At 39.3% G+C, this 22,308-nt stretch overlaps 46 non-coding genes and 2 pseudogenes across 46 annotated transcripts; all 48 read right to left on the bottom strand.

Annotated features, from left to right (window-relative positions):
• Nucleotides 1-247: 247 nt before the first annotated feature.
• Nucleotides 248-366, bottom strand: LOC146034858 (5S ribosomal RNA). Its single transcript, XR_014460262.1, has one exon. It is a non-coding gene; the product is annotated as a 5S ribosomal RNA (ribosomal RNA).
• A 345-nt stretch (nucleotides 367-711) lies between these two features.
• LOC146031878 (5S ribosomal RNA) lies at nucleotides 712-830 on the bottom strand. Its single transcript, XR_014457330.1, has one exon. It is a non-coding gene; the product is annotated as a 5S ribosomal RNA (ribosomal RNA).
• Nucleotides 831-1,174: 344 nt separating this feature from the next.
• Nucleotides 1,175-1,293, bottom strand: LOC146033051 (5S ribosomal RNA). Its single transcript, XR_014458462.1, has one exon. It is a non-coding gene; the product is annotated as a 5S ribosomal RNA (ribosomal RNA).
• A 344-nt stretch (nucleotides 1,294-1,637) lies between these two features.
• On the bottom strand, nucleotides 1,638-1,756 carry LOC146032310 (5S ribosomal RNA). Its single transcript, XR_014457751.1, has one exon. It is a non-coding gene; the product is annotated as a 5S ribosomal RNA (ribosomal RNA).
• Nucleotides 1,757-2,101: 345 nt separating this feature from the next.
• LOC146033685 (5S ribosomal RNA) lies at nucleotides 2,102-2,220 on the bottom strand. The gene has a single exon (XR_014459093.1). It is a non-coding gene; the product is annotated as a 5S ribosomal RNA (ribosomal RNA).
• Nucleotides 2,221-2,564: 344 nt separating this feature from the next.
• On the bottom strand, nucleotides 2,565-2,683 carry LOC146034028 (5S ribosomal RNA). Its single transcript, XR_014459434.1, has one exon. It is a non-coding gene; the product is annotated as a 5S ribosomal RNA (ribosomal RNA).
• A 345-nt stretch (nucleotides 2,684-3,028) lies between these two features.
• On the bottom strand, nucleotides 3,029-3,147 carry LOC146033673 (5S ribosomal RNA). The gene has a single exon (XR_014459081.1). It is a non-coding gene; the product is annotated as a 5S ribosomal RNA (ribosomal RNA).
• A 344-nt stretch (nucleotides 3,148-3,491) lies between these two features.
• On the bottom strand, nucleotides 3,492-3,610 carry LOC146033923 (5S ribosomal RNA). The gene has a single exon (XR_014459332.1). It is a non-coding gene; the product is annotated as a 5S ribosomal RNA (ribosomal RNA).
• Nucleotides 3,611-3,955: 345 nt separating this feature from the next.
• Nucleotides 3,956-4,074, bottom strand: LOC146033659 (5S ribosomal RNA). Its single transcript, XR_014459069.1, has one exon. It is a non-coding gene; the product is annotated as a 5S ribosomal RNA (ribosomal RNA).
• A 345-nt stretch (nucleotides 4,075-4,419) lies between these two features.
• Nucleotides 4,420-4,538, bottom strand: LOC146033646 (5S ribosomal RNA). The gene has a single exon (XR_014459056.1). It is a non-coding gene; the product is annotated as a 5S ribosomal RNA (ribosomal RNA).
• Nucleotides 4,539-4,883: 345 nt separating this feature from the next.
• On the bottom strand, nucleotides 4,884-5,002 carry LOC146033634 (5S ribosomal RNA). Its single transcript, XR_014459044.1, has one exon. It is a non-coding gene; the product is annotated as a 5S ribosomal RNA (ribosomal RNA).
• A 345-nt stretch (nucleotides 5,003-5,347) lies between these two features.
• LOC146033622 (5S ribosomal RNA) lies at nucleotides 5,348-5,466 on the bottom strand. Its single transcript, XR_014459032.1, has one exon. It is a non-coding gene; the product is annotated as a 5S ribosomal RNA (ribosomal RNA).
• A 345-nt stretch (nucleotides 5,467-5,811) lies between these two features.
• On the bottom strand, nucleotides 5,812-5,930 carry LOC146030425 (5S ribosomal RNA). Its single transcript, XR_014455920.1, has one exon. It is a non-coding gene; the product is annotated as a 5S ribosomal RNA (ribosomal RNA).
• A 345-nt stretch (nucleotides 5,931-6,275) lies between these two features.
• On the bottom strand, nucleotides 6,276-6,394 carry LOC146033610 (5S ribosomal RNA). The gene has a single exon (XR_014459018.1). It is a non-coding gene; the product is annotated as a 5S ribosomal RNA (ribosomal RNA).
• Nucleotides 6,395-6,739: 345 nt separating this feature from the next.
• LOC146033598 (5S ribosomal RNA) lies at nucleotides 6,740-6,858 on the bottom strand. The gene has a single exon (XR_014459006.1). It is a non-coding gene; the product is annotated as a 5S ribosomal RNA (ribosomal RNA).
• Nucleotides 6,859-7,203: 345 nt separating this feature from the next.
• Nucleotides 7,204-7,322, bottom strand: LOC146030706 (5S ribosomal RNA). Its single transcript, XR_014456197.1, has one exon. It is a non-coding gene; the product is annotated as a 5S ribosomal RNA (ribosomal RNA).
• Nucleotides 7,323-7,666: 344 nt separating this feature from the next.
• Nucleotides 7,667-7,785, bottom strand: LOC146034857 (5S ribosomal RNA). The gene has a single exon (XR_014460260.1). It is a non-coding gene; the product is annotated as a 5S ribosomal RNA (ribosomal RNA).
• Nucleotides 7,786-8,130: 345 nt separating this feature from the next.
• On the bottom strand, nucleotides 8,131-8,249 carry LOC146033552 (5S ribosomal RNA). The gene has a single exon (XR_014458960.1). It is a non-coding gene; the product is annotated as a 5S ribosomal RNA (ribosomal RNA).
• Nucleotides 8,250-8,595: 346 nt separating this feature from the next.
• Nucleotides 8,596-8,714, bottom strand: LOC146031645 (5S ribosomal RNA). Its single transcript, XR_014457107.1, has one exon. It is a non-coding gene; the product is annotated as a 5S ribosomal RNA (ribosomal RNA).
• A 345-nt stretch (nucleotides 8,715-9,059) lies between these two features.
• Nucleotides 9,060-9,178, bottom strand: LOC146033586 (5S ribosomal RNA). Its single transcript, XR_014458994.1, has one exon. It is a non-coding gene; the product is annotated as a 5S ribosomal RNA (ribosomal RNA).
• Nucleotides 9,179-9,523: 345 nt separating this feature from the next.
• On the bottom strand, nucleotides 9,524-9,642 carry LOC146033665 (5S ribosomal RNA). The gene has a single exon (XR_014459074.1). It is a non-coding gene; the product is annotated as a 5S ribosomal RNA (ribosomal RNA).
• Nucleotides 9,643-9,986: 344 nt separating this feature from the next.
• On the bottom strand, nucleotides 9,987-10,105 carry LOC146033574 (5S ribosomal RNA). The gene has a single exon (XR_014458982.1). It is a non-coding gene; the product is annotated as a 5S ribosomal RNA (ribosomal RNA).
• Nucleotides 10,106-10,450: 345 nt separating this feature from the next.
• LOC146033562 (5S ribosomal RNA) lies at nucleotides 10,451-10,569 on the bottom strand. Its single transcript, XR_014458970.1, has one exon. It is a non-coding gene; the product is annotated as a 5S ribosomal RNA (ribosomal RNA).
• A 345-nt stretch (nucleotides 10,570-10,914) lies between these two features.
• Nucleotides 10,915-11,033, bottom strand: LOC146031548 (5S ribosomal RNA). Its single transcript, XR_014457012.1, has one exon. It is a non-coding gene; the product is annotated as a 5S ribosomal RNA (ribosomal RNA).
• A 345-nt stretch (nucleotides 11,034-11,378) lies between these two features.
• LOC146033549 (5S ribosomal RNA) lies at nucleotides 11,379-11,497 on the bottom strand. Its single transcript, XR_014458958.1, has one exon. It is a non-coding gene; the product is annotated as a 5S ribosomal RNA (ribosomal RNA).
• Nucleotides 11,498-11,842: 345 nt separating this feature from the next.
• On the bottom strand, nucleotides 11,843-11,961 carry LOC146033537 (5S ribosomal RNA). Its single transcript, XR_014458946.1, has one exon. It is a non-coding gene; the product is annotated as a 5S ribosomal RNA (ribosomal RNA).
• A 345-nt stretch (nucleotides 11,962-12,306) lies between these two features.
• LOC146030705 (5S ribosomal RNA) lies at nucleotides 12,307-12,425 on the bottom strand. The gene has a single exon (XR_014456196.1). It is a non-coding gene; the product is annotated as a 5S ribosomal RNA (ribosomal RNA).
• A 344-nt stretch (nucleotides 12,426-12,769) lies between these two features.
• Nucleotides 12,770-12,888, bottom strand: LOC146031337 (5S ribosomal RNA). Its single transcript, XR_014456805.1, has one exon. It is a non-coding gene; the product is annotated as a 5S ribosomal RNA (ribosomal RNA).
• A 345-nt stretch (nucleotides 12,889-13,233) lies between these two features.
• LOC146033772 (5S ribosomal RNA) lies at nucleotides 13,234-13,352 on the bottom strand. Its single transcript, XR_014459180.1, has one exon. It is a non-coding gene; the product is annotated as a 5S ribosomal RNA (ribosomal RNA).
• Nucleotides 13,353-13,697: 345 nt separating this feature from the next.
• On the bottom strand, nucleotides 13,698-13,816 carry LOC146031555 (5S ribosomal RNA). Its single transcript, XR_014457020.1, has one exon. It is a non-coding gene; the product is annotated as a 5S ribosomal RNA (ribosomal RNA).
• Nucleotides 13,817-14,161: 345 nt separating this feature from the next.
• LOC146030395 (5S ribosomal RNA) lies at nucleotides 14,162-14,280 on the bottom strand. Its single transcript, XR_014455892.1, has one exon. It is a non-coding gene; the product is annotated as a 5S ribosomal RNA (ribosomal RNA).
• A 345-nt stretch (nucleotides 14,281-14,625) lies between these two features.
• Nucleotides 14,626-14,744, bottom strand: LOC146031051 (5S ribosomal RNA). Its single transcript, XR_014456529.1, has one exon. It is a non-coding gene; the product is annotated as a 5S ribosomal RNA (ribosomal RNA).
• A 345-nt stretch (nucleotides 14,745-15,089) lies between these two features.
• Nucleotides 15,090-15,208, bottom strand: LOC146033806 (5S ribosomal RNA). Its single transcript, XR_014459214.1, has one exon. It is a non-coding gene; the product is annotated as a 5S ribosomal RNA (ribosomal RNA).
• Nucleotides 15,209-15,553: 345 nt separating this feature from the next.
• Nucleotides 15,554-15,672, bottom strand: LOC146031877 (5S ribosomal RNA). The gene has a single exon (XR_014457329.1). It is a non-coding gene; the product is annotated as a 5S ribosomal RNA (ribosomal RNA).
• A 345-nt stretch (nucleotides 15,673-16,017) lies between these two features.
• On the bottom strand, nucleotides 16,018-16,136 carry LOC146033524 (5S ribosomal RNA). Its single transcript, XR_014458933.1, has one exon. It is a non-coding gene; the product is annotated as a 5S ribosomal RNA (ribosomal RNA).
• A 344-nt stretch (nucleotides 16,137-16,480) lies between these two features.
• Nucleotides 16,481-16,599, bottom strand: LOC146034722 (5S ribosomal RNA). Its single transcript, XR_014460125.1, has one exon. It is a non-coding gene; the product is annotated as a 5S ribosomal RNA (ribosomal RNA).
• Nucleotides 16,600-16,944: 345 nt separating this feature from the next.
• Nucleotides 16,945-17,053, bottom strand: LOC146028991 (5S ribosomal RNA; annotated as a pseudogene).
• A 345-nt stretch (nucleotides 17,054-17,398) lies between these two features.
• LOC146033512 (5S ribosomal RNA) lies at nucleotides 17,399-17,517 on the bottom strand. The gene has a single exon (XR_014458921.1). It is a non-coding gene; the product is annotated as a 5S ribosomal RNA (ribosomal RNA).
• Nucleotides 17,518-17,862: 345 nt separating this feature from the next.
• Nucleotides 17,863-17,981, bottom strand: LOC146033500 (5S ribosomal RNA). Its single transcript, XR_014458908.1, has one exon. It is a non-coding gene; the product is annotated as a 5S ribosomal RNA (ribosomal RNA).
• A 344-nt stretch (nucleotides 17,982-18,325) lies between these two features.
• On the bottom strand, nucleotides 18,326-18,444 carry LOC146033696 (5S ribosomal RNA). The gene has a single exon (XR_014459104.1). It is a non-coding gene; the product is annotated as a 5S ribosomal RNA (ribosomal RNA).
• A 346-nt stretch (nucleotides 18,445-18,790) lies between these two features.
• LOC146033488 (5S ribosomal RNA) lies at nucleotides 18,791-18,909 on the bottom strand. Its single transcript, XR_014458896.1, has one exon. It is a non-coding gene; the product is annotated as a 5S ribosomal RNA (ribosomal RNA).
• Nucleotides 18,910-19,253: 344 nt separating this feature from the next.
• On the bottom strand, nucleotides 19,254-19,372 carry LOC146033050 (5S ribosomal RNA). Its single transcript, XR_014458461.1, has one exon. It is a non-coding gene; the product is annotated as a 5S ribosomal RNA (ribosomal RNA).
• A 345-nt stretch (nucleotides 19,373-19,717) lies between these two features.
• Nucleotides 19,718-19,826, bottom strand: LOC146029526 (5S ribosomal RNA; annotated as a pseudogene).
• Nucleotides 19,827-20,171: 345 nt separating this feature from the next.
• LOC146033476 (5S ribosomal RNA) lies at nucleotides 20,172-20,290 on the bottom strand. The gene has a single exon (XR_014458884.1). It is a non-coding gene; the product is annotated as a 5S ribosomal RNA (ribosomal RNA).
• A 346-nt stretch (nucleotides 20,291-20,636) lies between these two features.
• Nucleotides 20,637-20,755, bottom strand: LOC146033464 (5S ribosomal RNA). The gene has a single exon (XR_014458872.1). It is a non-coding gene; the product is annotated as a 5S ribosomal RNA (ribosomal RNA).
• Nucleotides 20,756-21,099: 344 nt separating this feature from the next.
• Nucleotides 21,100-21,218, bottom strand: LOC146033452 (5S ribosomal RNA). The gene has a single exon (XR_014458860.1). It is a non-coding gene; the product is annotated as a 5S ribosomal RNA (ribosomal RNA).
• Nucleotides 21,219-21,562: 344 nt separating this feature from the next.
• On the bottom strand, nucleotides 21,563-21,681 carry LOC146027711 (5S ribosomal RNA). Its single transcript, XR_014455098.1, has one exon. It is a non-coding gene; the product is annotated as a 5S ribosomal RNA (ribosomal RNA).
• A 344-nt stretch (nucleotides 21,682-22,025) lies between these two features.
• On the bottom strand, nucleotides 22,026-22,144 carry LOC146033438 (5S ribosomal RNA). The gene has a single exon (XR_014458848.1). It is a non-coding gene; the product is annotated as a 5S ribosomal RNA (ribosomal RNA).
• Between the last annotated feature and the right edge of the window lie 164 nt (nucleotides 22,145-22,308).

Raw genomic sequence — 22,308 nt, 5'->3', positions numbered from 1 at the left:
GTTGGTAATGTAAAAAGACCAACAGGACATAATATTAGCAGGTGGTCTCAAATTAAACTACTAAAGAGGCTCAACACTATTTAGCTGCCAAAAGCAGTTGGAATTGGGCCGAAACAGTGTGGTAAGTCTTTAGGTGATGGCTATTGTGTCTGTTTGACCTCTCCCAAATGTCTGTATTGGCAATAAAAAGAAAAAGTTTCCAATTTAAATAGCTAGAGAATAAAAACAATTTGCCAGTAATGGGAAAAACCTACAGCATCTGGTGTTCCCATGTGTTCTCCCACCCAAGTACTAACCAGGCCCAACACTGCTTAGCTTCCAAGATCAGACGAGATTGGGCGTATCCAATGTGGTATGGCTGTAGGTGAGATACAGTCTCTTTTTTGCCCTCTTCTACTTCTATAACAAGGTAAGCTAATAAAAAAGTTTCCTAACATTATTGGCTTACTGAAAAAAATCATGTGTTGGTAATGTAAAAAGACCTACAGGACATAATATTAGCAGGTGGTCTCAAACTAAACTGCTAAAGAGGCTCAATACTATTTAGCTGCCAAAAGCAGTTGGAATTGGGCCGAAACAGTGTGGTAAGTCTTTAGGTGATGGCTATTGTGTCTGTTTGACCTCTCCCAAATGTCTGTATTGGCAATAAAAAGAAAAAGTTTCCAATTTAAATAGCTAGAGAATAAAAACAATTTGACAGTAATGGGAAAAAACCTACAGCACCTGGTGTTCCCATGTGGTCTCCCACCCAAGTACTAACCAGGCCCAACACTGCTTAGCTTCCAAGATCAGACAAGATTGGGCGTATCCAATGTGGTATGGCTGTAGGTGAGATGCAGGCACTTGTTTGCCCTCTTCTACTTCTATCTAAAGGTAAGCTAATAAAAAAGTTTCCTAACTATATTGGCTTACTGAAAAAAATCATGTGTTGGTAATGTAAAAAGACCTACAGGACATAATATTAGCAGGTGGTCTCAAATTAAACTACTAAAGAGGCTCAACACTATTTAGCTGCCAAAAGCAGTTGGAATTGGGCCGAAACAGTGTGGTAAGTCTTTAGGTGATGGCTATTGTGTCTGTTTGACCTCTCCCAAATGTCTGTATTGGCAATAAAAAGAAAAAGTTTCCAATTTAAATAGCTAGAGAATAAAAACAATTTGCCAGTAATGGGAAAAACCTACAGCACCTGGTGTTCCCATGTGGTCTCCCACCCAAGTATTAACCAGGCCCAACACTGCTTAGCTTCCAAGATCAGACGAGATTGAGCGTATCCAATGTGGTATGGCTGTAGGTGAGATACATTCACTTTTTTGCCCTCTTCTATTTCTATAACCAGGTAAGCTAATAAAAAAGTTTCCTAACATTATTGGCTTACTGAAAAAAATCATGTGTTGGTAATGTAAAAATACCTACAGGACATAATATTAGCAGGTGGTCTCAAATTAAACTACTAAAGAGGCTCAACACTATTTAGCTGCCAAAAGCAGTTGGAATTGGGCCGAAACAGTGTGGTAAGTCTTTAGGTGATGGCTATTGTGTCTGTTTGACCTCTCCCAAATGTCTGTATTGGCAATAAAAAGAAAAAGTTTCCAATTTAAATAGCTAGAGAATAAAAACAATTTGCCAGTAATGGGAAAAACCTACAGCACCTGGTGTTCCCATGTGGTCTCCCACCCAAGTACTAACCAGGCCCAACACTGCTGAGCTTCCAAGATCAGACGAGATTGGGCGTATCCAATGTGGTATGGCTGTAGGTGAGATACAGTCACTTTTTTGCCCTCTTCTACTTCTATAACCAGGTAAGCTAATAAAAAAGTTTCCTAACATTATTGGCTTACTGAAAAAAATCATGTGTTGGTAATGTAAAAAGACCTACAGGACATAATATTAGCAGGTGGTCTCAAATGAAACTACTAAAGAGGCTCAACACTATTTAGCTGCCAAAAGTAGTTGGAATTGGGCCGAAACAGTGTGGTAAGTCTTTAGGTGATGGCTATTGTGTCTGTTTGACCTCTCCCAAATGTCTGTATTGGCAATAAAAAGAAAAAGTTTCCAATTTAAATAGCTAGAGAATAAAAACAATTTGCCAGTAATGGGAAAAAACCTACAGCACCTGGTGTTCCCATGTGGTCTCCCACCCAAGTACTAACCAGGCCCAACACTGCTTAGCTTCCAAGATCAGACGAGATTGGGCGTATCCAATGTGGTATGGCTGTAGGTGAGATGCAGGCACTTTTTTGCCCTCTTCTACTTCTATCTAAAGGTAAGCTAATAAAAAAGTTTCCTAACTATATTGGCTTACTGAAAAAAATCATGTGTTGGTAATGTAAAAAGACCAACAGGACACAATATTAGCAGGTGGTCTCAAATTAAACTACTAAAGAGGCTCAACACTATTTAGCTGCCAAAAGCAGTTGGAATTGGGCCGAAACAGTGTGGTAAGTCTTTAGGTGATGGCTATTGTGTCTGTTTGACCTCTCCCAAATGTCTGTATTGGCAATAAAAAGAAAAAGTTTCCAATTTAAATAGCTAGAGAATAAAAACAATTTGCCAGTAATGGGAAAAACCTACAGCACCTGGTGTTCCCATGTGGTCTCCCACCCAAGTATTAACCAGGCCCAACACTGCTTAGCTTCCAAGATCAGACGAGATTGAGCGTATCCAATGTGGCATGGCTGTAGGTGAGATACAGTCACTTTTTTGCCCTCTTCTACTTCTATAACCAGGTAAGCTAATAAAAAAGTTTCCTAACATTATTGTCTTACTGAAAAAAATCATGTGTTGGTAATGTAAAAATACCTACAGGACATAATATTAGCAGGTGGTCTCAAATTAAACTACTAAAGAGGCTCAACACTATTTAGCTGCCAAAAGCAGTTGGAATTGGGCCGAAACAGTGTGGTAAGTCTTTAGGTGATGGCTATTGTGTCTGTTTGACCTCTCCCAAATGTCTGTATTGGCAATAAAAAGAAAAAGTTTCCAATTTAAATAGCTAGAGAATAAAAACAATTTGCCAGTAATGGGAAAAAACCTACAGCACCTGGTGTTCCCATGTGGTCTCCCACCCAAGTACTAACCAGGCCCAACACTGCTTAGCTTCCAAGATCAGACGAGATTGGGCGTATCCAATGTGGTATGGCTGTAGGTGAGATGCAGGCACTTTTTTGCCCTCTTCTACTTCTATCTAAAGGTAAGCTAATAAAAAAGTTTCCTAACTATATTGGCTTACTGAAAAAAATCATGTGTTGGTAATGTAAAAAGACCAACAGGACACAATATTAGCAGGTGGTCTCAAATTAAACTACTAAAGAGGCTCAACACTATTTAGCTGCCAAAAGCAGTTGGAATTGGGCCGAAACAGTGTGGTAAGTCTTTAGGTGATGGCTATTGTGTCTGTTTGACCTCTCCCAAATGTCTGTATTGGCAATAAAAAGAAAAAGTTTCCAATTTAAATAGCTAGAGAATAAAAACAATTTGCCAGTAATGGGAAAAACCTACAGCACCTGGTGTTCCCATGTGGTCTCCCACCCAAGTACTAACCAGGCCCAACACTGCTGAGCTTCCAAGATCAGACGAGATTGGGCGTATCCAATGTGGTATGGCTGTATGTGAGATACAGTCACTTTTTTGCCCTCTTCTACTTCTATAACCAGGTAAGCTAATAAAAAAGTTTCCTAACATTATTGGCTTACTGAAAAAAATCATGTGTTGGTAATGTAAAAATACCTACAGGACATAATATTAGCAGGTGGTCTCAAATTAAACTACTAAAGAGGCTCAACACTATTTAGCTGCCAAAAGCAGTTGGAATTGGGCCGAAACAGTGTGGTAAGTCTTTAGGTGATGGCTATTGTGTCTGTTTGACCTCTCCCAAATGTCTGTATTGGCAATAAAAAGAAAAAGTTTCCAATTTAAATAGCTAGAGAATAAAAACAATTTGCCAGTAATGGGATAAAACCTACAGCACCTGGTGTTCCCATGTGGTCTCCCACCCAAGTACTAACCAGGCCCAACACTGCTTAGCTTCCAAGATCAGACGAGATTGGGCGTATCCAATGTGGTATGGCTGTAGGTGAGATAGAGTCACTTTTTTGCCCTCTTCTACTTCTATAACCAGGTAAGCTAATAAAAAAGTTTCCTAACATTATTGGCTTACTGAAAAAAATCATGTGTTGGTAATGTAAAAAGACCTACAGGACATAATATTAGCAGGTGGTCTCAAATTAAACTACTAATGAGGCTCAACACTGTTTAGCTGCCAAAAGCAGTTGGAATTGGGCCGAAACAGTGTGGTAAGTCTTTAGGTGATGGCTATTGTGTCTGTTTCACCTCTCTCAAATGTCTGTATTGGCAATAAAAAGAAAAAGTTTCCAATTTAAATAGCTAGAGAATAAAAACAATTTGCCAGTAATGGGAAAAAACCTACAGCACCTGGTGTTCCCATGTGGTCTCCCACCCAAGTACTAACCAGGCCCAACACTGCTTAGCTTCCAAGATCAGACGAGATTGGGCGTATCCAATGTGGTATGGCTGTAGGTGAGATGCAAGCACTTTTTTGCCCTCTTCTACTTCTATCTAAAGGTAAGCTAATAAAAAAGTTTCCTAACTATATTGGCTTACTGAAAAAAATCATGTGTTGGTAATGTAAAAATACCTACAGGACATAATATTAGCAGGTGGTCTCAAATTAAACTACTAAAGAGGCTCAACACTATTTAGCTGCCAAAAGCAGTTGGAATTGGGCCGAAACAGTGTGGTAAGTCTTTAGGTGATGGCTATTGTGTCTGTTTGACCTCTCCCAAATGTCTGTATTGGCAATAAAAAGAAAAAGTTTCCAATTTAAATAGCTAGAGAATAAAAACAATTTGCCAGTAATGGGAAAAAACCTACAGCACCTGGTGTTCCCATGTGGTCTCCCACCCAAGTACTAACCAGGCCCAACACTGCTTAGCTTCCAAGATCAGACGAGATTGGGCGTATCCAATGTGGTATGGCTGTAGGTGAGATAGAGTCACTTTTTTGCCCTCTTCTACTTCTATAACCTGGTAAGCTAATAAAAAAGTTTCCTAACATTATTGGCTTACTGAAAATAATCATGTGTTGGTAATGTAAAAAGACCTACAGGACATAATATTAGCAGGTGGTCTCAAATTAAACTACTAATGAGGCTCAACACTGTTTAGCTGCCAAAAGCAGTTGGAATTGGGCCGAAACAGTGTGGTAAGTCTTTAGGTGATGGCTATTGTGTCTGTTTCACCTCTCTCAAATGTATGTATTGGCAATAAAAAGAAAAAGTTTCCAATTTAAATAGCTAGAGAATAAAAACAATTTGCCAGTAATGGGAAAAAACCTACAGCACCTGGTGTTCCCATGTGGTCTCCCACCCAAGTACTAACCAGGCCCAACACTGCTTAGCTTCCAAGATCAGACGAGATTGGGCGTATCCAATGTGGTATGGCTGTAGGTGAGATGCAAGCAATTTTTTGCCCTCTTCTACTTCTATCTAAAGGTAAGCTAATAAAAAAGTTTCCTAACTATATTGGCTTACTGAAAAAAATCATGTGTTGGTAATGTAAAAAGACCTACAGGACATAATATTAGCAGGTGGTCTCAAATTAAACTGCTAAAGAGGCTCAATACTATTTAGCTGCCAAAAGCAGTTGGAATTGGGCCGAAACAGTGTGGTAAGTCTTTAGGTGATGGCTATTGTGTCTGTTTGACCTCTCCCAAATGTCTGTATTGGCAATAAAAAGAAAAAGTTTCCAATTTTAATAGCTAGAGAATAAAAACAATTTGCCAGTAATGGGAAAAAACCTACAGCACCTGGTGTTCCCATGTGGTCTCCCACCCAAGTACTAACCGGGCCCAACACTGCTTAGCTTCCAAGATCAGACGAGATTGGGCGTATCCAATGTGGTATGGCTGTAGGTGAGATGCAGGCACTTGTTTGCCCTCTTCTACTTCTATCTAAAGGTAAGCTAATAAAAAAGTTTCCTAACTATATTGGCTTACTGAAAAAAATCATGTGTTGGTAATGTAAAAAGACCAACAGGACACAATATTAGCAGGTGGTCTCAAATTAAACTACTAAAGAGGCTCAACACTATTTAGCTGCCAAAAGCAGTTGGAATTGGGCCGAAACAGTGTGGTAAGTCTTTAGGTGATGGCTATTGTGTCTGTTTGACCTCTCCCAAATGTCTGTATTGGCAATAAAAAGAAAAAGTTTCCAATTTAAATAGCTAGAGAATAAAAACAATTTGCCAGTAATGGGAAAAAACCTACAGCACCTGGTGTTCCCATGTGGTCTCCCACCCAAGTACTAACCAGGCCCAACACTGCTTAGCTTCCAAGATCAGACGAGATTGGGCGTATCCAATGTGGTATGGCTGTAGGTGAGATGCAAGCACTTTTTTGCCCTCTTCTACTTCTATCTAAAGGTAAGCTAATAAAAAAGTTTCCTAACTATATTGGCTTACTGAAAAAAATCATGTGTTGGTAATGTAAAAAGACCTACAGGACATAATATTAGCAGGTGGTCTCAAATTAAACTGCTAAAGAGGCTCAATACTATTTAGCTGCCAAAAGCAGTTGGAATTGGGCCGAAACAGTGTGGTAAGTCTTTAGGTGATGGCTATTGTGTCTGTTTGACCTCTCCCAAATGTCTGTATTGGCAATAAAAAGAAAAAGTTTCCAATTTAAATAGCTAGAGAATAAAAACAATTTGCCAGTAATGGGAAAAAACCTACAGCACCTGGTGTTCCCATGTGGTCTCCCACCCAAGTACTAACCAGGCCCAACACTGCTTAGCTTCCAAGATCAGACGAGATTGGGCGTATCCAATGTGGTATGGCTGTAGGTGAGATGCAGGCACTTGTTTGCCCTCTTCTACTTCTATCTAAAGGTAAGCTAATAAAAAAGTTTCCTAACTATATTGGCTTACTGAAAAAAATCATGTGTTGGTAATGTAAAAAGACCTACAGGACATAATATTAGCAGGTGGTCTCAAATTAAACTACTAAAGAGGCTCAACACTATTTAGCTGCCAAAAGCAGTTGGAATTGGGCCGAAACAGTGTGGTAAGTCTTTAGGTGATGGCTATTGTGTCTGTTTGACCTCTCCCAAATGTCTGTATTGGCAATAAAAAGAAAAAGTTTCCAATTTAAATAGCTAGAGAATAAAAACAATTTGCCAGTAATGGGAAAAAACCTACAGCACCTGGTGTTCCCATATGGTCTCCCACCCAAGTACTAACCAGGCCCAACACTGCTTAGCTTCCAAGATCAGACGAGATTGGGCGTATCCAATGTGGTATGGCTGTAGGTGAGATACAAGCACTTTTTTGCCCTCTTCTACTTCTATCTAAAGATAAGCTAATAAAAAAGTTTCCTAACTATATTGGCTTACTGAAAAAAATCGTGTGTTGGTAATGTAAAAAGACCAACAGGACATAATATTAGCAGGTGGTCTCAAATTAAACTACTAAAGAGGCTCAACACTATTTAGCTGCCAAAAGCAGTTGGAATTGGGCCGAAACAGTGTGGTAAGTCTTTAGGTGATGGCTATTGTGTCTGTTTGACCTCTCCCAAATGTCTGTATTGGCAATAAAAAGAAAAAGTTTCCAATTTAAATAGCTAGAGAATAAAAACAATTTGCCAGTAATGGGAAAAACCTACAGCATCTGGTGTTCCCATGTGTTCTCCCACCCAAGTACTAACCAGGCCCAACACTGCTTAGCTTCCAAGATCAGACGAGATTGGGCGTATCCAATGTGGTATGGCTGTAGGTGAGATACAGTCTCTTTTTTGCCCTCTTCTACTTCTATAACAAGGTAAGCTAATAAAAAAGTTTCCTAACATTATTGGCTTACTGAAAAAAATCATGTGTTGGTAATGTAAAAAGACCTACAGGACATAATATTAGCAGGTGGTCTCAAATGAAACTACTAAAGAGGCTCAACACTATTTAGCTGCCAAAAGTAGTTGGAATTGGGCCGAAACAGTGTGGTAAGTCTTTAGGTGATGGCTATTGTGTCTGTTTGACCTCTCCCAAATGTCTGTATTGGCAATAAAAAGAAAAAGTTTTCAATTTAAATAGCTAGAGAATAAAAACAATTTGCCAGTAATGGGAAAAAACCTACAGCACCTGGTGTTCCCATGTGGTCTCCCACCCAAGTACTAACCAGGGCCAACACTGCTTAGCTTCCAAGATCAGACGAGACTGGGCGTATCCAATGTGGTATGGCTGTAGGTGAAATAGAGTCACTTTTTTGCCCTCTTCTACTTCTATAACCAGGTAAGCTAATTAAAAAAATTTTCTAACATTATTGGCTTACTGAAAAAAATCATGTGTTGGTAATGTAAAAAGACCTACAGGACATAATATTAGCAGGTGGTCTCAAATGAAACTACTAAAGAGGCTCAACACTATTTAGCTGCCAAAAGTAGTTGGAATTGGGCCGAAACAGTGTGGTAAGTCTTTAGGTGATGGCTATTGTGTCTGTTTGACCTCTCCCAAATGTCTGTATTGGCAATAAAAAGAAAAAGTTTCCAATTTAAATAGCTAGAGAATAAAAACAATTTGCCAGTAATGGGAAAAAACCTACAGCACCTGGTCTTCCCATGTGGTCTCCCACCCAAGTACTAACCAGGCCCAACACTGCTTAGTTTCCAAGATCAGACGAGATTGGGCGTATCCAATGTGGTATGGCTGTAGGTGAGATGCAGGCACTTTTTTGCCCTCTTCTACTTCTATCTAAAGGTAAGCTAATAAAAAAGTTTCCTAACTATATTGGCTTACTGAAAAAAATCATGTGTTGGTAATGTAAAAAGACCTACAGGACATAATATTAGCAGGTGGTCTCAAATTAAACTGCTAAAGAGGCTCAATACAATTTAGCTGCCAAAAGCAGTTGGAATTGGGCCGAAACAGTGTGGTAAGTCTTTAGGTGATGGCTATTGTGTCTGTTTGACCTCTCCCAAATGCCTGTATTGGCAATAAAAAGAAAAAGTTTCCAATTTAAATAGGTAGAGAATAAAAACAATTCGCCAGTAATGGGAAAAAACCTACAGCACCTGGTGTTCCCATGTGGTCTCCCACCCAAGTACTAACCAGGCCCAACACTGCTTAGCTTCCAAGATCAGACGAGATTGGGCGTATCCAATGTGGTATGGCTGTAGGTGAGACAGAATCACTTTTTTGCCCTCTTCTACTTCTATAACCAGGTAAGCTAATAAAAAAGTTTCCTAACATTATTGGCTTACTAAAAAAAATCATGTGTTGGTAATGTAAAAAGACCTACAGGACATAATATTAGCAGGTGGTCTCAAATTAAACTACTAATGAGGCTCAACACTGTTTAGCTGCCAAAAGCAGTTGGAATTGGGCCAAAACAGTGTGGTAAGTCTTTAGGTGATGGCTATTGTGTCTGTTTCACCTCTCTCAAATGTCTGTATTGGCAATAAAAAGAAAAAGTTTCCAATTTAAATAGCTAGAGAATAAAAACAATTTGCCAGTAATGGGAAAAAACCTACAGCACCTGGTGTTCCCATGTGGTCTCCCACCCAAGTATTAACCAGGCCCAACACTGCTTAGCTTCCAAGAGCAGACGAGATTGGGCGTATCCAATGTGGTATGGCTGTAGGTGAGATGCAGGCACTTTTTTGCCCTCTTCTACTTCTATCTAAAGGTAAGCTAATAAAAAAGTTTCCTAACTATATTGGCTTACTGAAAAAAATCATGTGTTGGTAATGTAAAAAGACCAACAGGACACAATATTAGCAGGTGGTCTCAAATTAAACTACTAAAGAGGCTCAACACTATTTAGCTGCCAAAAGCAGTTGGAATTGGGCCGAAACAGTGTGGTAAGTCTTTAGGTGATGGCTATTGTGTCTGTTTGACCTCTCCCAAATGTCTGTATTGGCAATAAAAAGAAAAAGTTTTCAATTTAAATAGCTAGAGAATAAAAACAATTTGCCAGTAATGGGAAAAACCTACAGCACCTGGTGTTCCCATGTGGTCTCCCACCCAAGTACTAACCAGGCCCAACACTGCTTAGCTTCCAAGATCAGACGAGATTGGGCGTATCCAATGTGGTATGGCTGTAGGTGAGATACAGTCACTTTTTTGCCCTCTTCTACTTCTATAACCAGGTAAGCTAATAAAAAAGTTTCCTAACATTATTGGCTTACTGAAAAAAATCATGTGTTGGTAATGTAAAAATACCTACAGGACATAATATTAGCAGGTGGTCTCAAATTAAACTACTAAAGAGGCTCAACACTATTTAGCTGCCAAAAGCAGTTGGAATTGGGCCGAAACAGTGTGGTAAGTCTTTAGGTGATGGCTATTGTGTCTGTTTGACCTCTCCCAAATGTCTGTATTGGCAATAAAAAGAAAAAGTTTCCAATTTAAATAACTAGAGAATAAAAACAATTTGCCAGTAATGGGAAAAAACCTACAGCACCTGGTGTTCCCATGTGGTCTCCCACCCAAGTACTAACCAGGCCCAACACTGCTTAGCTTCCAAGATCAGACGAGATTGGGCGTATCCAATGTGGTATGGCTGTAGGTGAGATAGAGTCACTTTTTTGCCCTCTTCTACTTCTATAACCAGGTAAGCTAATAAAAAAGTTTCCTAACATTATTGGCTTACTGAAAAAAATCATGTGTTGGTAATGTAAAAAGACCTACAGGACATAATATTAGCAGGTGGTCTCAAATTAAACTACTAATGAGGCTCAACACTGTTTAGCTGCCAAAAGCAGTTGGAATTGGGCCGAAACAGTGTGGTAAGTCTTTAGGTGATGGCTATTGTGTCTGTTTCACCTCTCTCAAATGTCTGTATTGGCAATAAAAAGAAAAAGTTTCCAATTTAAATAGCTAGAGAATAAAAACAATTTGCCAGTAATGGGAAAAAACCTACAGCACCTGGTGTTCCCATGTGGTCTCCCACCCAAGTACTAACCAGGCCCTACACTGCTTAGCTTCCAAGATCAGACGAGATTGGGCGTATCCAATGTGGTATGGCTGTAGTTGAGATGCAAGCACTTTTTTGCCCTCTTCTACTTCTATCTAAAGGTAAGCTAATAAAAAAGTTTCCTAACTATATTGGCTTACTGAAAAAAATCATGTGTTGGTAATGTAAAAAGACCTACAGGACATAATATTAGCAGGTTGTCTCAAATTAAACTGCTAAAGAGGCTCAATACTATTTAGCTGCCAAAAGCAGTTGGAATTGGGCCGAAACAGTGTGGTAAGTCTTTAGGTGATGGCTATTGTGTCTGTTTGACCTCTCCCAAATGTCTGTATTGGCAATAAAAAGAAAAAGTTTCCAATTTAAATAGCTAGAGAATAAAAACAATTTGCCAGTAATGGGAAAAAACCTACAGCACCTGGTGTTCCCATGTGGTCTCCCACCCAAGTACTAACCAGGCCCAACACTGCTTAGCTTCCAAGATCAGACGAGATTGGGCGTATCCAATGTGGTATGGCTGTAGGTGAGATGCAGGCACTTGTTTGCCCTCTTCTACTTCTATCTAAAGGTAAGCTAATAAAAAAGTTTCCTAACTATATTGGCTTACTGAAAAAAATCATGTGTTGGTAATGTAAAAAGACCTACAGGACATAATATTAGCAGGTGGTCTCAAATTAAACTACTAAAGAGGCTCAACACTATTTAGCTGCCAAAAGCAGTTGGAATTGGGCCGAAACAGTGTGGTAAGTCTTTAGGTGATGGCTATTGTGTCTGTTTGACCTCTCCCAAATGTCTGTATTGGCAATAAAAAGAAAAAGTTTCCAATTTAAATAGCTAGAGAATAAAAACAATTTGCCAGTAATGGGAAAAAACCTACAGCACCTGGTGTTCCCATGTGGTCTCCCACCCAAGTACTAACCAGGCCCAACACTGCTTAGCTTCCAAGATCAGACGAGATTGGGCGTATCCAATGTGGTATGGCTGTAGGTGAGATACAGTCACTTTTTTGCCCTCTTCTACTTCTATAACCAGGTAAGCTAATAATAAAGTTTCCTAACATTATTGGCTTACTGAAAAAAATCATGTGTTGGTAATGTAAAAAGACCTACAGGACATAATATTAGCAGGTGGTCTCAAATTAAACTACTAATGAGGCTCAACACTGTTTAGTTGCCAAAATCAGTTGGAATTGGGCCGAAACAGTGTGGAAAGTCTTTAGGTGATGGCTATTGTGTCTGTTTCACCTCTCTCAAATGTCTGTATTGGCAATAAAAAGAAAAAGTTTCCAATTTAAATAGCTAGAGAATAAAAACAATTTGCCAGTAATGGGAAAAAACCTACAGCACCTGGTGTTCCCATATGGTCTCCCACCCAAGTACTAACCAGGCCCAACACTGCTTAGCTTCCAAGATCAGACGAGATTGGGCGTATCCAATGTGGTATGGCTGTAGGTGAGATACAAGCACTTTTTTGCCCTCTTCTACTTCTATCTAAAGGTAAGCTAATAAAAAACTTTCCTAACTATATTGGCTTACTGAAAAAAATCATGTGTTGGTAATGTAAAAAGACCAACAGGACATAACATTAGCAGGTGGTCTCAAATTAAACTACTAAAGAGGCTCAACACTATTTAGCTGCCAAAAGCAGTTGGAATTGGGCCGAAACAGTGTGGTAAGTCTTTAGGTGATGGCTATTGTGTCTGTTTGACCTCTCCCAAATGCCTGTATTGGCAATAAAAAGAAAAAGTTTCCAATTTAAATAGCTAGAGAATAAAAACAATTTGCCAGTAATGGGAAAAACCTACAGCACCTGGTGTTCCAATGTGGTCTCCCACCCAAGTACTAACCAGGCCCAACACTGCTTAGCTTCCAAGATCAGACGAGATTGGGCGTATCCAATGTGGTATGGCTGTAGGTGAAATAGAGTCACTTTTTTGCCCTCTTCTACTTCTATAACCAGGTAAGCTAATAAAAAAGTTTCCTAACATTATTGGCTTACTGAAAAAAATCATGTGTTGGTAATGTAAAAAGACCTACAGGACATAATATAAGCAGGTGGTCTCAAATTAAACTACTAATGAGGCTCAACACTGTTTAGCTGCCAAAAGCAGTTGGAATTGGGCCGAAACAGTGTGGTAAGTCTTTAGGTGATTGCTATTGTGTCTGTTTCACCTCTCTCAAATGTCTGTGTTGGCAATAAAAAGAAAAAGTTTCCAATTTAAATAGCTAGAGAATAAAAACAATTTGCCAGTAATGGGAAAAAACCTACAGCACTTGGTCTTCCCATGTGGTCTCCCACCCAAGTACTAACCAGGCCCAACACTGCTTAGTTTCCAAGATCAGACGAGATTGGGCGTATCCAATGTGGTATGGCTGTAGGTGAGATGCAGGCACTTTTTTGCCCTCTTCTACTTCTATCTAAAGGTAAGCTAATAAAAAAGTTTCCTAACTATATTGGCTTACTGAAAAAAATCATGTGTTGGTAATGTAAAAAGACCTACAGGACATAATATTAGCAGGTGGTCTCAAATTAAACTGCTAAAGAGGCTCAATACAATTTAGCTGCCAAAAGCAGTTGGAATTGGGCCGAAACAGTCTGGTAAGTCTTTAGGTGATGGCTATTGTGTCTGTTTGACCTCTCCCAAATGTCTGTATTGGCAATAAAAAGAAAAAGTTTCCAATTTAAATAGCTAGAGAATAAAAACAATTCGCCAGTAATGGGAAAAAACCTACAGCACCTGGTGTTCCCATGTGGTCTCCCACCCAAGTACTAACCAGGCCCAACACTGGTTAGCTTCCAAGATCAGACGAGATTGGGCGTATCCAATGTGGTATGGCTGTAGGTGAGATAGAGTCACTTTTTTGCCCTCTTCTACTTCTATAACCAGGTAAGCTAATAAAAAAGTTTCCTAACATTATTGGCTTACTGAAAAAAATCATGTGTTGGTAATGTAAAAAGACCTACAGGACATAATATTAGCAGGTGGTCTCAAATTAAACTACTAATGAGGCTCAACACTGTTTAGCTGCCAAAAGCAGTTGGAATTGGGCCAAAACAGTGTGGTAAGTCTTTAGGTGATGGCTATTGTGTCTGTTTCACCTCTCTCAAATGTCTGTATTGGCAATAAAAAGAAAAAGTTTCCAATTTAAATAGCTAGAGAATAAAAACAATTTGCCAGTAATGGGAAAAAACCTACAGCACCTGGTGTTCCCATGTGGTCTCCCACCCAAGTACTAACCAGGCCCAACACTGCTTAGCTTCCAAGATCAGACGAGATTGGGCGTATCCAATGCGGTATGGCTGTAGGTGAGATACAGTCACTTTTTTGCCCTCTTCTACTTCTATAACCAGGTAAGCTAATAAAAAAGTTTCCTAACATTATTGGCTTACTGAAAAAAATCATGTGTTGGTAATGTAAAAAGACCTACAGGACATAATATTAGCAGGTGGTCTCAAATTAAACTACTAATGAGGCTCAACACTGTTTAGTTGCCAAAAGCAGTTGGAATTGGGCCGAAACAGTGTGGAAAGTCTTTAGGTGATGGCTATTGTGTCTGTTTCACCTCTCTCAAATGTCTGTATTGGCAATAAAAAGAAAAAGTTTCCAATTTAAATAGCTAGAGAATAAAAACAATTTGCCAGTAATGGGAAAAAACCTACAGCACCTGGTGTTCCCATGTGGTCTCCCACCCAAGTACTAACCAGGCCCAACACTGCTTAGCTTCCAAGATCAGACGAGATTGGGCGTATCCAATATGGTATGGCTGTAGGTGAGATGCTGGCACTTTTTTGCCCTCTTCTACTTCTATCTAAAGGTAAGCTAATAAAAAAGTTTCCTAACTATATTGGCTTACTGAAAAAAATCATGTGTTGGTAATGTAAAAAGACCTACAGGACATAATATTAGCAGGTGGTCTCAAATTAAACTACTAAAGAGGCTCAATACTGTTTAGCTGCCAAAAGCAGTTGGAATTGGGCCGAAACAGTGTGGTAAGTCTTTAGGTGATGGCTATTGTGTCTTTTTGACCTCTCCCAAATTTCTGTATTGGCAATAAAAAGAAAAAGTTTCCAATTTAAATAGCTAGAGAATAAAAACAATTTGCCAGTAATGGGAAAAAACCTACAGCACCTGGTGTTCCCATGTGGTCTCCCACCCAAGTAATAACCGGGCCCAACACTGCTTAGCTTCCAAGACCAGACGAGATTGGGCGTATCCAATGTGGTATGGCTGTAGGTGAGATGCTGGCACTTGTTTACCCTCTTCTACTTCTATCTAAAGGTAAGCTAATAAAAAAGTTTCCTAACTATATTGGCTTACTGAAAAAAATCATGTGTTGGTAATGTAAAAAGACCTACAGGACATAATATTAGCAGGTGGTCTCAAATTAAACTACTAAAGAGGCTCAACACTATTTAGCTGCCAAAAGCAGTTGGAATTGGGCCGAAACAGTGTGGTAAGTCTTTAGGTGATGGCTATTGTGTCTGTTTGACCTCTCCCAAATGTCTGTATTGGCAATAAAAAGAAAAAGTTTCCAATTTAAATAGCTAGAGAATAAAAACAATTTGCCAGTAATGGGAAAAAACCTACAGCACCTGGTGTTCCCATGTGGTCTCCCACCCAAGTACTAACCAGGCCCAACACTGCTTAGCTTCCAAGATCAGACAAGATTGGGCGTATCCAATGTGGTATGGCTGTAGGTGAGACAGAGTCACTTTTTTGCCCTCTTCTACTTCTATAACAAGGTAAGCTAATAAAAAAGTTTCCTAACATTATTGGCTTACTGAAAAAAATCATGTGTTGGTAATGTAAAAAGACCTACAGGACATAATATTAGCAGGTGGTCTCAAATTAAACTACTAATGAGGCTCAACACTGTTTAGCTGCCAAAAGCAGATGAAATTGGTCCGAAACAGTGTGGTAAGTCTTTAGGTGATGGCTATTGTGTCTGTTTGACCTCTCCCAAATGTCTGTATTGGCAATAAAAAGAAAAAGTTTCCAATTTAAATAGCTAGAGAATAAATACAATTTGCCAGTAATGGGAAAAAACCTACAGCACCTGGTGTTCCCATGTGGTCTCCCACCCAAGTACTAACCAGGCCCAACACTGCTTAGCTTCCAAGATCAGACGAGATTGGGCGTATCCAATGTGGTATGGCTGTAGGTGAGATGCAGGCACTTTTTTGCCCCCTTCTACTTCTATCTAAAGGTAAGCTAATAAAAAAGTTTCCTAACTATATTGGCTTACTGAAAAAAATCATGTGTTGGTAATGTAAAAAGACCAACAGGACACAATATTAGCAGGTGGTCTCAAATTAAACTACTAAAGAGGCTCAACACTATTTAGCTGCCAAAAGCAGTTGGAATTGGGCCGAAACAGTGTGGTAAGTCTTTAGGTGATGGCTATTGTGTCTGTTTGACCTCTCCCAAATGTCTGTATTGGCAATAAAAAGAAAAAGTTTCCAATTTAAATAGCTAGAGAATAAAAACAATTTGCCAGTAATGGGAAAAACGTACAGCACCTGGTGTTCCCATGTGGTCTCCCACCCAAGTATTAACCAGGCCCAACACTGCTTAGCTTCCAAGATCAGACGAGATTGAGCGTATCCAATGTGGTATGGCTGTAGGTGAGATACAGTCACTTTTTTGCCCTCTTCTACTTCTATAACCAGGTAAGCTAATAAAAAAGTTTCCTAACATTATTGGCTTACTGAAAAAAATCATGTGTTGGTAATGTAAAAATACCTACAGGACATAATATTAGCAGGTGGTCTCAAATTAAACTACTAAAGAGGCTCAACACTATTTAGCTGCCAAAAGCAGTTGGAATTGGGCCGAAACAGTGTGGTTAGTCTTTAGGTGATGGCTATTGTGTCTGTTTGACCTCTCCCAAATGTCTGTATTGGCAATAAAAAGAAAAAGTTTCCAATTTAAATAGCTAGAGAATAAAAACAATTTGCCAGTAATGGGAAAAAACCTACAGCACCTGGTGTTCCCATGTGGTCTCCCACCCAAGTACTAACCAGGCCCAACACTGCTTAGCTTCCGAGATTGAGCGTATCCAATGTGGTATGGCTGTAGGTTAGATAGAGTCACTTTTTTGCCCTCTTCTACTTCTATAACCAGGTAAGCTAATAAAAAAGTTTCCTAACATTATTGGCTTACTGAAAAAAATCATGTGTTGGTAATGTAAAAAGACCTACAGGACATAATATTAGCAGGTGGTCTCAAATTAAACTACTAATGAGGCTCAACACTGTTTAGCTGCCAAAAGCAGTTGGAATTGGGCCAAAACAGTGTGGTAAGTCTTTAGGTGATGGCTATTGTGTCTGTTTCACCTCTCTCAAATGTCTGTATTGGCAATAAAAAGAAAAAGTTTCCAATTTAAATAGCTAGAGAATAAAAACAATTTGCCAGTAATGGGAAAAAACCTACAGCACCTGGTGTTCCCATGTGGTCTCCCACCCAAGTACTAACCAGGCCCAACACTGCTTAGCTTCCAAGATCAGACGAGATTGGGCGTATCCAATGTGGTATGGCTGTAGGTGAGATGCAAGCACTTTTTTGCCCTCTTCTACTTCTATCTAAAGGTAAGCTAATAAAAAAGTTTCCTAACTATATTGGCTTACTGAAAAAAATCATGTGTTGGTAATGTAAAAAGACCTACAGGACATAATATTAGCAGGTGGTCTCAAATTAAACTGCTAAAGAGGCTCAATACTATTTAGCTGCCAAAAGCAGTTGGAATTGGGCCGAAACAGTGTGGTAAGTCTTTAGGTGATGGCTATTGTGTCTGTTTGACCTCTCCCAAATGTCTGTATTGGCAATAAAAAAAAAAAGTTTCCAATTTAAATAGCTAGAGAATAAAAACAGATTGCCAGTAATGGGAAAAAACCTACAGCACCTGGTGTTCCCATGTGGTCTCCCACCCAAGTACTAACCAGGCCCAACACTGCTTAGCTTCCAAGATCAGACGAGATTGGGCGTATCCAATGTGGTATGGCTGTAGGTGAGATGCAGGCACTTTTTTGCCCCCTTCTACTTCTATCTAAAGGTAAGCTAATAAAAAAGTTTCCTAACTATATTGGCTTACTGAAAAAAATCATGTGTTGGTAATGTAAAAAGACCAACAGGACACAATATTAGCAGGTGGTCTCAAATTAAACTACTAAAGAGGCTCAACACTATTTAGCTGCCAAAAGCAGTTGGAATTGGGCCGAAACAGTGTGGTAAGTCTTTAGGTGATGGCTATTGTGTCTGTTTGACCTCTCCCAAATGTCTGTATTGGCAATAAAAAGAAAAAGTTTCCAATTTAAATAGCTAGAGAATAAAAACAATTTGCCAGTAATGGGAAAAACCTACAGCACCTGATGTTCCCATGTGGTCTCCCACCCAAGTATTAACCAGGCCCAACACTGCTTAGCTTCCAAGATCAGACGAGATTGAGCGTATCCAATGTGGTATGGCTGTAGGTGAGATACAGTCACTTTTTTGCCCTCTTCTACTTCTATAACCAGGTAAGCTAATAAAAAAGTTTCCTAACATTATTGGCTTACTGAAAAAAATCATGTGTTGGTAATGTAAAAATACCTACAGGACATAATATTAGCAGGTGGTCTCAAATTAAACTACTAAAGAGGCTCAACACTATTTAGCTGCCAAAAGCAGTTGGAATTGGGCCGAAACAGTGTGGTAAGTCTTTAGGTGATGGCTATTGTGTCTGTTTGACCTCTCCCAAATGTCTGTATTGGCAATAAAAAGAAAAAGTTTCCAATTTAAATAGCTAGAGAATAAAAACAATTTGCCAGTAATGGGAAAAAAACCTACAGCACCTGGTGTTCCCATGTGGTCTCCCACCCAAGTACTAACCAGGCCCAACACTGCTTAGCTTCCAAGATCAGACGAGATTGGGCGTATCCAATGTGGTATGGCTGTAGGTGAGATGCAGGCACTTTTTTGCCCTCTTCTACTTCTATCTAAAGGTAAGCTAATAAAAAAGTTTCCTAACTATATTGGCTTACTGAAAAAAATCATGTGTTGGTAATGTAAAAAGACCAACAGGACACAATATTAGCAGGTGGTCTCAAATTAAACTACTAAAGAGGCTCAACACTATTTAGCTGCCAAAAGCAGTTGGAATTGGGCCGAAACAGTGTGGTAAGTCTTTAGGTGATGGCTATTGTGTCTGTTTGACCTCTCCCAAATGTCTGTATTGGCAATAAAAAGAAAAAGTTTCCAATTTAAATAGCTAGAAAATAAAAACAATTTGCCAGTAATGGGAAAAACCTACAGCACCTGGTGTTCCCATGTGGTCTCCCACCCAAGTATTAACCAGGCCCAACACTGCTTAGCTTCCAAGATCAGACGAGATTGAGCGTATCCAATGTGGTATGGCTGTAGGTGAGATACAGTCACTTTTTTGCCCTCTTCTACTTCTATAACCAGGTAAGCTAATAAAAAAGTTTCCTAACATTATTGGCTTACTGAAAAAAATCATGTGTTGGTAATGCAAAAATACCTACAGGACATAATATTAGCAGGTGGTCTCAAATTAAACTACTAAAGAGGCTCAACACTATTTAGCTGCCAAAAGCAGTTGGAATTGGGCCGAAACAGTGTGGTTAGTCTTTAGGTGATGGCTATTGTGTCTGTTTGACCTCTCCCAAATGTCTGTATTGGCAATAAAAAGAAAAAGTTTCCAATTTAAATAGCTAGAGAATAAAAACAATTTGCCAGTAATGGGAAAAAACCTACAGCACCTGGTGTTCCCATGTGGTCTCCCACCCAAGTACTAACCAGTCCCAACACTGCTTAGCTTCCGAGATTGAGCGTATCCAATGTGGTATGGCTGTAGGTTAGATAGAGTCACTTTTTTGCCCTCTTCTACTTCTATAACCAGGTAAGCTAATAAAAAAGTTTCCTAACATTATTGGCTTACTGAAAAAAATCATGTGTTGGTAATGTAAAAAGACCTACAGGACATAATATTAGCAGGTGGTCTCAAATTAAACTACTAATGAGGCTCAACACTGTTTAGCTGCCAAAAGCAGTTGGAATTGGGCCAAAACAGTGTGGTAAGTCTTTAGGTGATGGCTATTGTGTCTGTTTCACCTCTCTCAAATGTCTGTATTGGCAATAAAAAGAAAAAGTTTCCAATTTAAATAGCTAGAGAATAAAAACAATTTGCCAGTAATGGGAAAAAACCTACAGCACCTGGTGTTCCCATGTGGTCTCCCACCCAAGTACTAACCAGGCCCAACACTGCTTAGCTTCCAAGATCAGACGAGATTGGGCGTATCCAATGTGGTATGGCTGTAGGTGAGATGCAAGCACTTTTTTGCCCTCTTCTACTTCTATCTAAAGGTAAGCTAATAAAAAAGTTTCCTAACTATATTGGCTTACTGAAAAAAATCATGTGTTGGTAATGTAAAAAGACCTACAGGACATAATATTAGCAGGTGGTCTCAAATTAAACTGCTAAAGAGGCTCAATACTATTTAGCTGCCAAAAGTAGTTGGAATTGGGCCGAAACAGTGTGGTAAGTCTTTAGGTGATGGCTATTGTGTCTGTTTGACCTCTCCCAAATGTCTGTATTGGCAATAAAAAGAAAAAGTTTCCAATTTAAATAGCTAGAGAATAAAAACAATTTGCCAGTAATGGGAAAAAAACCTACAGCACCTGGTGTTCCCATGTGGTCTCCCACCCAAGTACTAACCAGGCCCAACACTGCTTAGCTTCCAAGATCAGACGAGATTGGGCGTATCCAATGTGGTATGGCTGTAGGTGAGATGCAGGCACTTGTTTGCCCTCTTCTACTTCTATCTAAAGGTAATCTAATAAAAAAGTTTCCTAACTATATTGGCTTACTGAAAAAAATCATGTGTTGGTAATGTAAAAAGACCTACAGGACATAATATTAGCAGGTGGTCTCAAATTAAACTACTAAAGAGGCTCAACACTATTTAGCTGCCAAAAGCAGTTGGAATTGGGCCGAAACAGTGTGGTAAGTCTTTAGGTGATGGCTATTGTGTCTGTTTGACCTCTCCCAAATGTCTGTATTGGCAATAAAAAGAAAAAGTTTCCAATTTAAATAGCTAGAGAATAAAAACAATTTGCCAGTAATGGAAAAAACCTACAGCACCTGGTGTTCCCATGTGGTCTCCCACCCAAGTACTAACCAGGCCCAACACTGCTTAGCTTCCAAGATCAGACGAGATTGGGCGTATCCAATGTGGTATGGCTGTAGGTGAGATACAGTCACTTTTTTGCCCTCTTCTACTTCTATAACCAGGTAAGCTAATAAAAAAGTTTCCTAACATTATTGGCTTACTGAAAAAAATCATGTGTTGGTAATGTAAAAAGACCTACAGGACATAATATTAGCAGGTGGTCTCAAATGAAACTACTAAAGAGGCTCAACACTATTTAGCTGCCAAAAGTAGTTGGAATTGGGCCGAAACAGTGTGGTAAGTCTTTAGGTGATGGCTATTGTGTCTGTTTGACCTCTCCCAAATGTCTGTATTGGCAATAAAAAGAAAAAGTTTCCAATTTAAATAGCTAGAGAATAAAAACAATTTGCCAGTAATGGGAAAAACCTACAGCACCTGGTGTTCCCATGTGGTCTCCCACCCAAGTACTAAAGAGGCCCAACACTGCTTAGTTTCCAAGATCAGACGAGATTGGGCGTATCCAATGTGGTATGGCTGTAGGTGAGATGCAGGCACTTTTTTGCCCTCTTCTACTTCTATCTAAAGGTAAGCTAATAAAAAAGTTTCCTAACTATATTGGCTTACTGAAAAAAATCATGTGTTGGTAATGTAAAAAGACCTACAGGACATAATATTAGCAGGTGGTCTCAAATTAAACTGCTAAAGAGGCTCAATACAATTTAGCTGCCAAAAGCAGTTGGAATTGGGCCGAAACACTGTGGTAAGTCTTTAGGTGATGGCTATTGTGTCTGTTTGACCTCTCCCAAATGTCTGTATTGGCAATAAAAAGAAAAAGTTTCCAATTTAAATAGCTAGAGAATAAAAACAATTTGCCAGTAATGGGAAAAACCTACAGCACCTGGTGTTCCCATGTGGTCTCCCACCCAAGTACTAACCAGGCCCAACACTGCTTAGCTTCCAAGATCAGACGAGATTGGGCGTATCCAATGTGGTATGGCTGTAGGTAAGATACAGTCACTTTTTTGCCCTCTTCTACTTCTATAACCAGGTAAGCTAATAAAAAAGTTTCCTAACATTATTGGCTTACTGAAAAAAATCATGTGTTGGTAATGTAAAAATACCTACAGGACATAATATTAGCAGGTGGTCTCAAATTAAACTACTAAAGA

The sequence above is a fragment of the Crinia signifera genome, chromosome 8, assembly GCF_055691185.1.
Source record: "Crinia signifera chromosome 8, ASM5569118v1, whole genome shotgun sequence".
NCBI lineage: Eukaryota > Metazoa > Chordata > Amphibia > Anura > Myobatrachidae > Crinia > Crinia signifera.
The sequence above is the reverse complement of the archived record's forward strand: the minus strand, read 5'-3'. Positions and strand labels throughout refer to the sequence as shown.